Raw genomic sequence first — 12,888 nt, forward strand, 5'->3', positions numbered from 1 at the left:
TAAATTTATGTATCTCGTTTACAAGTTTATAATATTTTGTAGGTACTTGTATTCATATGTTCTTGGTTCGAAGGAAAATATACAATACGTCTTTGTAGATCCATCCCTCACCTCTATCGGACACTCGCAAGAATCTCAAGTTTGAAACTTATGCAGTAGATTGATGGTCTCAAAGATTAACGAAATAGTTCTTGCTTCTTTTAATCCTAGGTAAGTTAAGTTATTTTATTACTTGCATTTCAAAAAACTAGTACCAATATTTTGTATAATTAGGGGCCATTGGGCACTGCTGGCCATAAATGCATATGATGATATAGTATTTTACCTCGACTCACTAAGGACAACATCGAAGTCAACTATAAGATACGTCACCGACACGTAAGTTAATCTAGTATTTCATTTAGTGTTGATTCTTATATGCATGTACACAATATTTAAACTATTTGTTCAATCTTATCTTGTCAAAACAGAGCAATAGCGATGTTTCAGTCACAAAAGAACATTAAAAAAAGTAGAAAACAAACTTTATGGCAAACAGTAAAGGCAAGTATCAGCTTTTAAAGTCATTATATTTTTGTAGACTACTAGCAATTAGGATTACTTTGTTATTCAAATTTGTTGCTTTTATATAGTGTCCACTACAAGTCGAGAGTACTGAGTGTGGATACTACGTGATGAGGTATTTGAGAGAAATTGTGACTAGGGGAAGCATTGTCATATCCGATGCGGTATGTTATATATCAAACTATTGGTTTTGTGAGTTAATTGGTTTATTTGTATAGTCAGTTAATTCATTTAATTTATTTTGCATGTTTATAGATTGATACACGAAGAACATACTCACAGGCAGAACTAGACGAGGTGCGAGTTGAGTTAGCTGACTTTTTGGGTTCTTACATATGATTATGACCAATATTTTGTGATTCTAAAGTAGGAAATTTTTTGTTGTGCCGCTTCTTTATGACCTTAAACTTTATGTATAGAAACTTTAGCCGATAATTCTTTTGAATTGTTCATATGGAGGAAGGGGGGAGCGGGGGTTCATTCGTATATACTTTTGATTATTGTTATAGCTAGCATGTTTTGTAACTTTCTAAGTTGATTTGGATTCATGGCAATGTAATGCCATATGAAATCTAATGTAAAGCCTATTTCATTATGTATATGTAAAGTCTTGGAATTGAATATATATGGTGAATGGTTTTATTTATATATGCTTGAGATTTGAAACTATATTTGATGAATATCAAATATCTATGAAACTGTTGCTGGACAATTATAGGACAATCAAAATATATTTCTTTCCATTACAGCATAATTCAATTACAATTTCTTTTTTTAAAAAAAAATTAAAAAATGCTTGACGGTTTTAAAATGTCATGAACAATTGCAAGCTTGACGGTTTTAAACTGTCATGAACAATTGCATTTTTTACGGTTGACAAATGTCAAGAACAATTACATTCTTGACAGTTTTAAAATGTCATGAATATTAAAATTCTTGACGGGTTTAAAATGTCATAAACCAGTTCATCCTTGACGGCTTTAAAATGTCATAAACAATACTAGTCATGACGGTTCTAAAACGTCATGATCATAAGTATATTTGACGTTTATAAAACGTTAACGTTCACTATTCTTGACGTTTAATCAACCGTCAAGAACTTTGCCTTTCTTGACGCTGGCTTCAACGATGTTTTTAAAACCGTCAAGAGAGCCGTCTCTTGACAGTTTAAAAACATCAAAAGAGTCTGTTTTTGTAGTAGTGCCTGTGCCAATCAAACAAATAAGGTGACCAAGCGCAGTTGAAATAGTAGAGGTATGTGTAGAATAAATCCAATTTGCAATACCAACCTTGTGCAGAATGGCATACTCGATGCTTAAGAGACACGACAAAGAGCTGACCATCAGCAGGCCAAGACCGGATGGTGCTGCCAGATAATTCCAGAGGGATAAGTAATAACGAGATCATTAGGTACAAAAAGGCCCAAAAACTGATTAATAAGAGAATGAGAAATATAGTAGCGTACTCCACAAACATGTATCTTTTGATATTCAGCATCACTGGGTCATTGAAGTTAGCAGAAAGATTGACAATTAGTTCTTGAATAAGGCGAGGATAGAAAGGGCCAACATTTTTTACTGTCTTAATCAAATTTGCAGCCTGAATGAGCTCAATTACAAAAGTACACAATTGATGCTTATCTGAAATGTTTATCTCATCAACAATACATTGATGCACGATGTACATTCGCTTGTGAACACTACCTTCGAGTGGAAGGAGAATTCATCAATGGGGACAGCTGACATGTCATACCCCAAACTGTACTGCGACAATAACATCGAAGTAGAAGGAATAGGATGCGAGTTTGTTATAACCTTAAAATTTTCTTATTGCAAATCGTATTCTCAACTCCTTTTAAACTATTAACACTAAAAATGTAACGGTAGTCAATGTAACACCAAGCAAATTAAATACAAATCAAAGCGTAAATTTTATTAATATCAGGTATTTCATACATTATTACAATACTTTAACCAAATAACCAAGGCTTAACCATTTCCAAAATGCCTTGAATAACCTCGCTGCAAATCCTTCAACTTTATTCTCTACTTGGCCTAAACGTCTGATTATGATAGATAGATTTTTAAAACGTAAGCCTAAAGACTTAGTGAGGTTTTATGAAAACCTTTTGCAATACCTTTCCATAATCATTTCGCAACAATAATATCAGATTATTTAAACATATCGATAAATCATTTCATTTCACATAAACTTTTTTTTTTATGTTTAACAAATCATTTCATTTTGCCAAAGATCCTGAATCGTTCTCTACTTTGGTCTCATTACCTCGCGTTTGACTACTGTATCTCTTGGATCGGTATGGAAACCTAGAGGGGGGTGAATAGGGTTTAATTAAAGTTTTTAACAAATAAAAAGCAAATTCAACTAATTAGATATTTTTTTAATTAAATAAAGAACTTTGTAAAATTTGTTAAATAACAAATTGATAAAAAGATATTAATGAGAGTATGCAATCAACTCAACCAATAAGAATATGTAACTAAATATAAATGCAAAAATAATTAGAAAATAGTTAGAGAAGACGACACCGTAATTGTATAGTGGTTCGGTTAAATTCAACCTACATCCACTTTTCCAAGCACCTCTACGGATATTGATTGAAAATCTTCTTATGACTCTTTCCATGGATTTGAGTCAAACCGATTCTTGCTCCTTTTTAGGGTTCAAGAGCAAACCTAATCCTTTTCACAGGTTAGGATCCAACTGTTACAATATGTTGAAGTTTTAAATCACACAAAAGAGAACTCTCTAAAATAGTGAGTATACAATTTGAAGCTCACAAATTTAATACTCACAATACATTAAGAATTCTCTCAAGAACAAGATGTGAAAAGAATAAAAATTGGTAGCTTTAGAGAGAGAAACAATGTTGGTTTTTTCACTTTTTGAGGATTGTAAAGTTTTTAATAATGTCCCTGATAATTTGGGGAAAATGAAGTATTTAAAAAGAGGGGAAAGATAAATTCAAAATCATTTTGAGTCATTAGATGTAAGTAAAAGAAAAATGAATTGTTGAAATTTAAACTCAATTAGTCGTTAGACACAATACAAATAATAATATAATAATATGTCTTTTCAAAATACTTTGTTTAAAACTCAATAAATTAACTTCACCATCTTTATAAAAAAAACTAGTCGTTAGACCCAAGGAAAAATAATAATATTAAAGTCATTTACTTTTTAAATTCATTTTCTTTATAAAAGTCAATTAAACATAATCAAAAGCTACATTTGTTACTCCTCCATTGCTCCAAGTGACTTTCTCTAATTGGTTCAAATTCAATACTTGGCCGCCACGTCACCATCTCTGGTATTTTTCCGTTAAACTTCTTTTAGCAATATTTTCTTCGTATGAATTTCGATTTGGGTGATTCAAGAGGCGTTAGAATCATTTTTCCAAGCTCTACGTTATGGACTATTCAAATTAATAAAATTGTCAATAAAAAATTAGATTTATTATCATCAAAACATAAATTAATTAATTAATTGATTAAAATAAATTAATTTGAGATTAAGGGCCAAAAAGCCAACAATATTAATAGCATTTGAGGACATACAGATTCGTCCTTGTTGGTTAGGTCGCTAAGCTTTATACGCTCCTTTCAACGCATAAGCCAACTTCTTATCACCATGTAGTCCGTACACCCCATGGTGACCTTGACTCTTTATGTGCACATAAAAGTTAGCATCATCTCAAAGAAACATAGTATTTAAATCATAGTCATCAAATCAAGCTTTAACATTATATATCACGCTTGAAAACATAACTTTTCATAGAAATCTCTTTGAAACATTCTCATTTGAATTCTTCTTTCAAATTAGTAAAAAGAAATCGTAATAAAGTTTTTTAACATAAATTCATTTGCTCACAAACTTTACTAAAAAACTTTACTTTTCCTTTTTGTGAGCCTCTTCTCAAGAACTAAACCAGCAACACTTCAAGAATTTTCTTTTCTTCTCCCAAAACAAAAGGTTGAGGTCCTTTATTTATAGAGCTCTTAAACTAACTTAGTCATACAAAAACTCTTCTCGGTTCGTCAGCTCCTGCTTAAAACTTCACATGTGTAAATTTAATATTCAAACTAGCCATGCTTAAATCCTTAATATCTTACACGTTAACCCCTGTCAAATTAGATTTGACATTTTCATCGCCAAACCTTGCTTCCTGCCTAACCTAAATCGAAAATAACTTCAACCACCTAACATTTTTCGTGAATAACTTTATCGTGTGGTTATATTTTTACTATAAGAAACCTTCCTTATGAACTAACCAACTTTTACTCCCATGGAACTCTTATCGCGAACTTAAACTCCAAGGCTTCCTCGCAGACTTCTTCTCTGCAAAGCACTTGGTTCTTACCGCGAAGACCACCCAAAACTCCTATTCTAACACTTAAAACTTTCACTTCTTAACTTACGCGAAGACTTTTTCTCTTCTTATCGCACAACTTCTTTCGTGAACTACCCACTTAATCGCAAAAACGTATACTTTAGCCAAATTTTTCTCTTCTTAATACTTAGCCAAATTTTACTCTTCTTAATACTTAGCCAAATTTTACTTCCTTACCCAAATTGGAAATGGGTCTCACACGACACCTTTTGAGGGAGTTTACAACAACCAGCCTTTATGGTGATGACACACTTACCTTTAACAGAGGGAGGTGTGGAAGTTTAGGACTTTGACAAGGCCCATGGATCCAATAGGAGGAACCCCAATAGATGGATTTTGAGGACGGTTCGTAAAAACAGGAGGATCAACAGGAGAGGCCAATGGGGAACCCGTGGAAGGATGATCTGCAGGGGCATCCACAGGAACCTCAAGAGAAGGAAGACTTAATTAGCATGAATGGGAGGGTTCAAAGATGGAGAGGGATCTGACATGGAGGGAATAGTAAACGAGGAAGGAGCAGGAATAGTGTTTATGACAGGCACATTTTCACTAAAAGGAGGACCAAAGGGTTTGGACGTAAACACGGTGCAAGGAGGAGACGAGGTAGGAATGAAGGGACACAGAACAAAAACAGAGGGAGAAGAATATAACAAAAATAGAGGGAGAAGAATAGTAAAAAACCCAAGCCCGATGAGAACAACACAAAAATTTGGATAAGACAACAGAATCCTCACTATGAGAAGAATCAAAATCGGAGTCAACTTGAATAGTTTCAGTGGAAACCCTAGAACCGAGAATTAAAGAAGAAGATGAAGGTTTAGGTAGCTGACTAGGAGAAATGGGAGGAGTAGTGTCACACCCCGATCGCAAGACAACCAAAATGCAGGAAGTAGTGCAAATAAGACGCGATTTATCTTTAAACTTTACAATATGTCTTATCGCCACTACTAGGAAAATGGGTTTTAATGACATTAATAATCAAGACATTATGTCGTTCAAAATAAAAAAAAAAAAAAAAAAAAAAAGGTGGGGTGAGGTAAGTTGTGTCGTTGAAAATAAAAATAAGGATTATTTCTTAACACAATTTAATTCGTTTTAACATAAATTTTGTGTCGTTAATTAACGACAAAATTTTTTTGTGTCATTAAACAAATCTCCAAATGAAAAAACCCAAAATTTAAAAAAAAAAAATTGAACTTCTCTTCCTCACGCAATTAAAACTAAATAAAAACTTTAAATTTTCTCTCAAGCAAAAACGTTATCGTCAAACGAAGTCTTAACGTAAATTTTCTCTCATCGTACGAAGTGGGCTACCGCGTTGTGAAGAACCCTTGCCTTCCAATTTTCTGCTACCCACCACCGTCGATTCCATACTCCAGCCACTGACGTCATTCCCACCACAACAAGCCTTCCACGTCGAACCCACCAATCTAGCCACTGTCGTCGAATAAATTTATTTAGAAATATGAGTTTTAATGACTCTTGAAATCAAGAAAAAAGAGGTGGAATGGAATAAAATGTGTCGTTAAAATAGAAATGCGAAATTTTTCGTGACACAATTTTCTTGATAGAAATTGAGTTTTTTTTACACAATTTTCTTAACACAAATTGGGTTTTCTTGACACAATTTTTTTTGCCACAAATGTAGTTTCCTTGACACAGTTTTCTCATCGTTAATTAACAACATAAATCAATGTTTTCCTGAATTCGTATGCTTTCTGATTTAAAAAAAAAAATAATTTGATGTTTTCATCCCTCTTGCGAACCACGATCGAAAAAAACCCTTACTTCATCTAACGTCATCGCTATCTTTACTCTCTTGCAAACGCTTTCTGACGACGTTTCCCCCTTTCTCGCAAACGCTCTTCACTACTTTCCCTCTCTCTCAAAAGCTCTCCATTTGTCATTTGTAGGAGCTTACCAAATTTGTAGGTAGTTGAACAGTTTGTGGACCATGAGATCGATCAAGTCCATTTATGAGTTAGTTTGATTAGATTAGGTCACACATATATGTTGTATTACAATTAATTTATCTTTTGGCTTATTGTAAAATCTTTACCGACAATGTAATTTACATTTTTTTATTATCAATAAAAAAACTTTCTAAGCATATGTGGCTAAGTTGAATCATATATTTAATTTATTTATATCCATCATTTATATGTCAAAAAAATACTTGTTGTGACTTGAAAAATAACGATGCCAAACAAGTGTCGACATATAAGTCTTTATTAAACAGGAACAGTGTCGTAACCATCATGTATTGGCCTAGTGGTAAAAAGTTAAAAAATTAACTAAGAGATCATAGGTTTGATACATGGTGGTCACCAACTTAGAAATTAAGTTTTCTACGAGTTTATCCAGGTGGGTTGTTTTGAAAGATTAGTTGAGGTGCCTGTAATAGAAATTAAGTTTTCTACGAGTTTATCCAGGTGGGTTGTTTTGAAAGATTAGTTGAGGTGCCTGTAACCAAACAAGAAAAGTATCGTGAAATCACATTTTTTACAAGAATTGTGTGCAACGAAACATTTAAACGTGACAATATATTAAGTGCATATTTATTGCATCGAGGTAAGGGGTACTAATGACACAATCATGTTAACCCCTGTCAAATCAGATTTGACATTTTCTTCGCCATACATTTATTCTCACCTAACTCAATTCCATGAATAATTTCAACCATTCAACGTAGCTTTCGAATGTCTTAACGCAATAGCTCTTTTTTTTTCTCAAAACTTCCTCCTGAATTACCTTCTTAATCGCAAAACTTATACTTAACCATAAAAGTTTTTATCTCTTAACCCTTTCCATGGATTGATTCAAACGCCAGTTTCTTATCGCGAAGGATTACTTCAAAACGCCTCTTCTTATCCAGAACGCAAATTTTCAAAACACTTAACCAAAATTTTCTTCTTATACTCAAATTAGAAACAAATCTCACAAGTAGACTCATACTCAATTGGACCTAGAGTTGCGGATTGACCAGGAGAAGGATCAGCAGAGGCATGCAAAGTTGGGGAGGCAGTGGGAACACGGGATACACTTCGACTAGTAGGTGGAACAGAGCTGTCAAGCTGACCAAGACGACGGAGGCGCTTATAGGGGTGTCTTGAGGGAATGCTTTTTATGCACTAACCACGAACAAGAGGAATCAAAAAGGAGGATGGAGAAGCCACTGATAAGTTAGAAGGCAGCTAATAAGAACCTCTGCTAGCTGACAGCATAGTTATAGAACAAAGAGAACTATAAAAAGACATCGGGAAAGTACACGTCCAGAAAATCACGCACTTTAAGAAGATAAACAGCTTTGTTTACCCACCAATCAAGGTCCAATTCGAAAAGGCAGGCCCATACATAACAACCTAGCCCAAAGCAATAATTGCTATGCAGGACATTTACAGATGTCAAGCCTAGCCCGCAAACTTTCAAAGACAATGACTTTCAGAGGCTTTGTGAGAATGTCAGCAAGCTGAGTGGTAGTTTTCACATGTTCCAACTGAATGACTTGGCTTTGTACGACTGTGTTGAACAGGGTTTTCCAAAATACTAATTTTACTCATGTTATTACAATATAAAAGCATATAGGATTGAAGAATACTGTACTCAGAAAACATTTGCTTCATCCACAAAATTTGGGTACAACTGCATCCAACAGCAACATACTCAGCCTCAACAGTAGATAGAGACATATTCTTTGTCTTCTTATTAAACCAAGATGTGAGATTATTTTCCAAATAATTAAAAAACGTCACCAAATAATTATGCAATCATCGATAAATCCTACCCAGTCAGCATCATAAAAACCAACAAGAATAAAAGAGGTATTAAATGTGTACCATAACACGTACTCAACAGTACCCAAAACATACTTTAGGATACACTTGGCTAACTGAACAAACACCCATTACAAAAGCAATGTTCGAGCGACTAGCGGTTAAATGAAGAGAACTCCCAATGATGCTACGATAGAGGCTTTCATCAACCATTTCATCCAAATCATCCTTGTATACATTAAGATGAACAACGGATGGTGTACATTTGGACTTAGCATTATCCAAGTCGAATTTACTTATGAGAGCCCAACATACTTTTCTTGAAAAAAGAAGATGTAAAAAGTAAATGGTTGAATTTAAAATCCCAAAAAGAATGTAAGTTCATCAACCATACTCATCACAAACTCAGCTTTCATCTGTTCAACAAACACAGAAACAAAGGAGGATCCTCCAAAGATAATGTCATCAACATATTTTTGGCGCAATCAAAAAACGAAAACCTGTTTGTTAGATAAACATTGTTTTGTCAGCTTCACTACAATTATAGCCTTGTTGAGACAAGTAATCAAAAAGGCATTCATACCAAGCCCGAGGAGCTTGTTTGAAAACATATAAAGCCTTTCGTAATTTGTATACATACTCGAGATGAACAGGATCAATGGAACCCTTTGGTTGAGCCACATAGTCCTCTTCAGAAAGGAATCCATTGAGGAAGGCACTCTTGACGTCCATTCGAAATAGCTTCATCTAAAAAATACATGTAAAACTTAGTAATAACTGAATAGCTTCGAGACATGCAACAGGTGTAAATGATACACGAACATGATACGCGATCTTATAGAAAATAATACATGATCGCGTAGTTCATGATATACGATTTTTAGTTCATGATAAACGATGATTTTGAAAAACCCTAGTAAATGATCGTGTAGATGATGATACACGATCATGTGTAGTTCATGCTACACGATCAAGTAGTTCATGATAAATGATGGTTTTGACACTACAAGAAAATAGGTATTTCCTTACACGTCTTTAGAACGTTGGGATAAGAGACATCAGGAAACATCAATTTTGTCGACGTTATCGGACTCCCATTGGAAGTTCCTCCATCCCTCGACACCGAGTGTTAAACGTCGATAATGGAACAATTATTTTCAACGCCATTAGTCAACCGTTGGAAACTCGACACATTCTCAACGTGATGTCGGTATAAATGAAAATAATAAAAAAGTATTTATTTTTATCCTGTAACACCCCAGACCCAAGATTCGAACTAGGATTCGGATCTCCGACATTCTCCTGCATCCTCTGCGACTTGGTAGCAGTTCTCCCTACAAACCAACACAAGTCCTTTCAGCATGTTTTGTCCTCTCACTCACATGCATCCTAGAAAAATTTCCAAGAGGTCACCCAACATAGAATTTCTCTAAGTTAAGCGTGCTTAACTTTGAAGTTCCTATGATCGAGCCACCGAAAAAAAGGGTGCACCTTGTTGGTATTAACTTTTTAATTCTTTTAAGTCTTTCTTAACAAGACTTTCATGTCCTCAGGATCCCTCTCATTCATATGTGATACCAGTTCATGTCTCCCTCCTAATCTCGGGCGTTACATGCCCACCAGCTTTCACTTGGTTCGTTCTCGAACCACATCTTATTGGGAGAGGCTCCACTCTGATACCATCTGTAATGCCTCAGGCCTAGGATTCAGACTAGGATTTGGAATTCAGATCTCCGACATTTCCCTGCAATTCACACCAAGTATCGCATTTCGCTATGTTCCACAACGACTCTCGACAAAGGATATCTCGACACTCGCATCAATGAAGAACGTAACGAAATGCGATACTTCGTGTGAATTGCAAGGATTCGGAGATCCAAATTTCAGATCCTGGTCTGAATCCTAGGCCTAGGGCGTTACATATCCCAATGCTTGTATGTAGACGTTGGGATAAGTGCAAGCTCTCTTGACGTGTTTAGTTATATGTCAGAAGTAGTGGGGGACACCTGACATGTGTCATGGTGTGTCGGGCATTCTCCTTCAAATATCATTTTCAGATCTATAAAACAGATATGTGTTATTCGAAAACAAGGGAAAGGGAGACGAAGAAATGAAAGGCTGAAAGAGGAAGAAGAAGGTCCACCATCGCTCACCATCCACCGTCATTTGCTCGTCGTTGCTTGTGAGTCGTCATCCATCCCTCGTCAATAAGTGTTTCTATTTTTTTCTTTGTTTTGGTTTGAGTTGGAGAAAAAAATACTAAATAAGTATGTTTTTTTATTGTCAAGACCTTCACTTGTATATTTTTTTCCTTTTCGTCGTCTGTTGGTACCCTTCCATCATCGTCATCGCCGTCATTCACCCCTTGCCGATAAGTCTTTGTTTTTATTTTATTTTTTATTTTTTAGGTTTAGAAAAAATATTAAATGTGTGTGTTAGTGTTTGTTATTGTTGTTGATTTTATTGTTTCTAGAGGTATTTCTTTATCTCTTCTTTCTTCTCCCGATTATTTTTTGGGTTTCTTCTAATTTTGTCTTAGCTTTGCTAATTTTTCCATTCATTTGCTTAGATCTCATTCTGGATTTTGCAGTATTTTTTTTAAAAATAAAGGATCTCGAGATGCACAAAATGTAGCATTGGGAGATCCGCCTTGACATCTTTTAATGCCTTATTTAAGTGTCTGGAGATGTTAAGAGATCTCCCGACTCATTTTTCCCGACCCTGATCTCGACAAGAACTTATGCGTTTGGAAATCTTTTTTCTACGCTTTTTCATATATCTACTGATACTTTTAGGCGTCGGGAGATCCCCATTTTCTTGCAGTGTGAAAAGTCCTAGTAAACAATCGTGTAAATCATGACACACAATGTAGTTTATGACACACGATCGTGTAGTTCATGATAAACTATGGTTTTGAAAAGTCTAGGGTAAACGATCATGTAGTTCATCTCCGTTCACACACATTGAAACAAATAATACAAGGTTGATGATTGATTAAAAACAAAGATAATAATAGCAGAAGTATAATGAAAAAGAATAATAATAATTGTAGAACAACGATCATGATTTCAAAAAAATATAAAAGAAAAATTGTATAAGAAAAAAAGAAGAAGAACACCGCCAATGACCGTGGTTGTGAAGAAGGTGAAAAGGAAGAAGGAAAAAATCGAAACCACGCGAAATTTAAAAGCAACAAGGACAAACCTAAAATATTTAAAAAAAAATATGATCGACTTTAAGAAATATTTGTTTTGTTACATGGAGTATAAATATTTAAAATTTTGTTATATTTACGTAAATAAACAACTACACGATCCAATATCATCTCTAAAATTTAACTCCATTATTACAATTACAGTTACCCATGAAAATAATATATAGACACTGAAAACCTTATTTCTAAAAAAAAAAAAAAGATAATAATAATGAAACGCATATAGCTCTGACTCAATTGAGTCATTTCCAAATTTAAATAAAATTAGTAACTTGCAAACATGGACAATTGCTATCTTTTGAAATTGAATATTTTCTAAGTTTTATATTAATTATTATACTCAGTTTAATTCATTAAAAACAGCACTAACTTTATAATCAAATTTAATATTTAACTTATACAACCTTCTCTTTAATTTATATTAGGTATAGTTGAATTCAAACTTAGGAAAACGTACACGTGATGTAGTGTTTTTTCAAGTAATTCAAATTTTAAAATTGCAAAGATATTTACTCCAAAGAGTAAAATACTACTTTTCTTTCATCGTTAGAACGCACTAAAAATATGTTCATGATTTTGAATGCACTAAAACGTGATATATATATATATATAGATAAATAATATGTTCTTGGTATACTCTAGAATTAATGGCTGTACGAAAGTCATAGCTTTTTATTTTCAAAATTTATTATGAATATGACATGACTTAAAGTTGAAGTTAGGTATAATAATTAATAAAAATTAAAACATACAAATAGTAAAAATAATAACAAAATAATTATTGTATATAGATGTGTTAGATTCATTTATTTTAGTTTTCTTATTATTATTGTATTTAAAAATCAAAATTGTTTTTTCTAATGTCTTCTTAACCAATGGATTAATTGATATTTGTTAGTACAACCAACCACATCAAACTCGGAGTG

The sequence above is a fragment of the Cucumis sativus genome, chromosome 5, assembly GCF_000004075.3.
Source record: "Cucumis sativus cultivar 9930 chromosome 5, Cucumber_9930_V3, whole genome shotgun sequence".
NCBI lineage: Eukaryota > Viridiplantae > Streptophyta > Magnoliopsida > Cucurbitales > Cucurbitaceae > Cucumis > Cucumis sativus.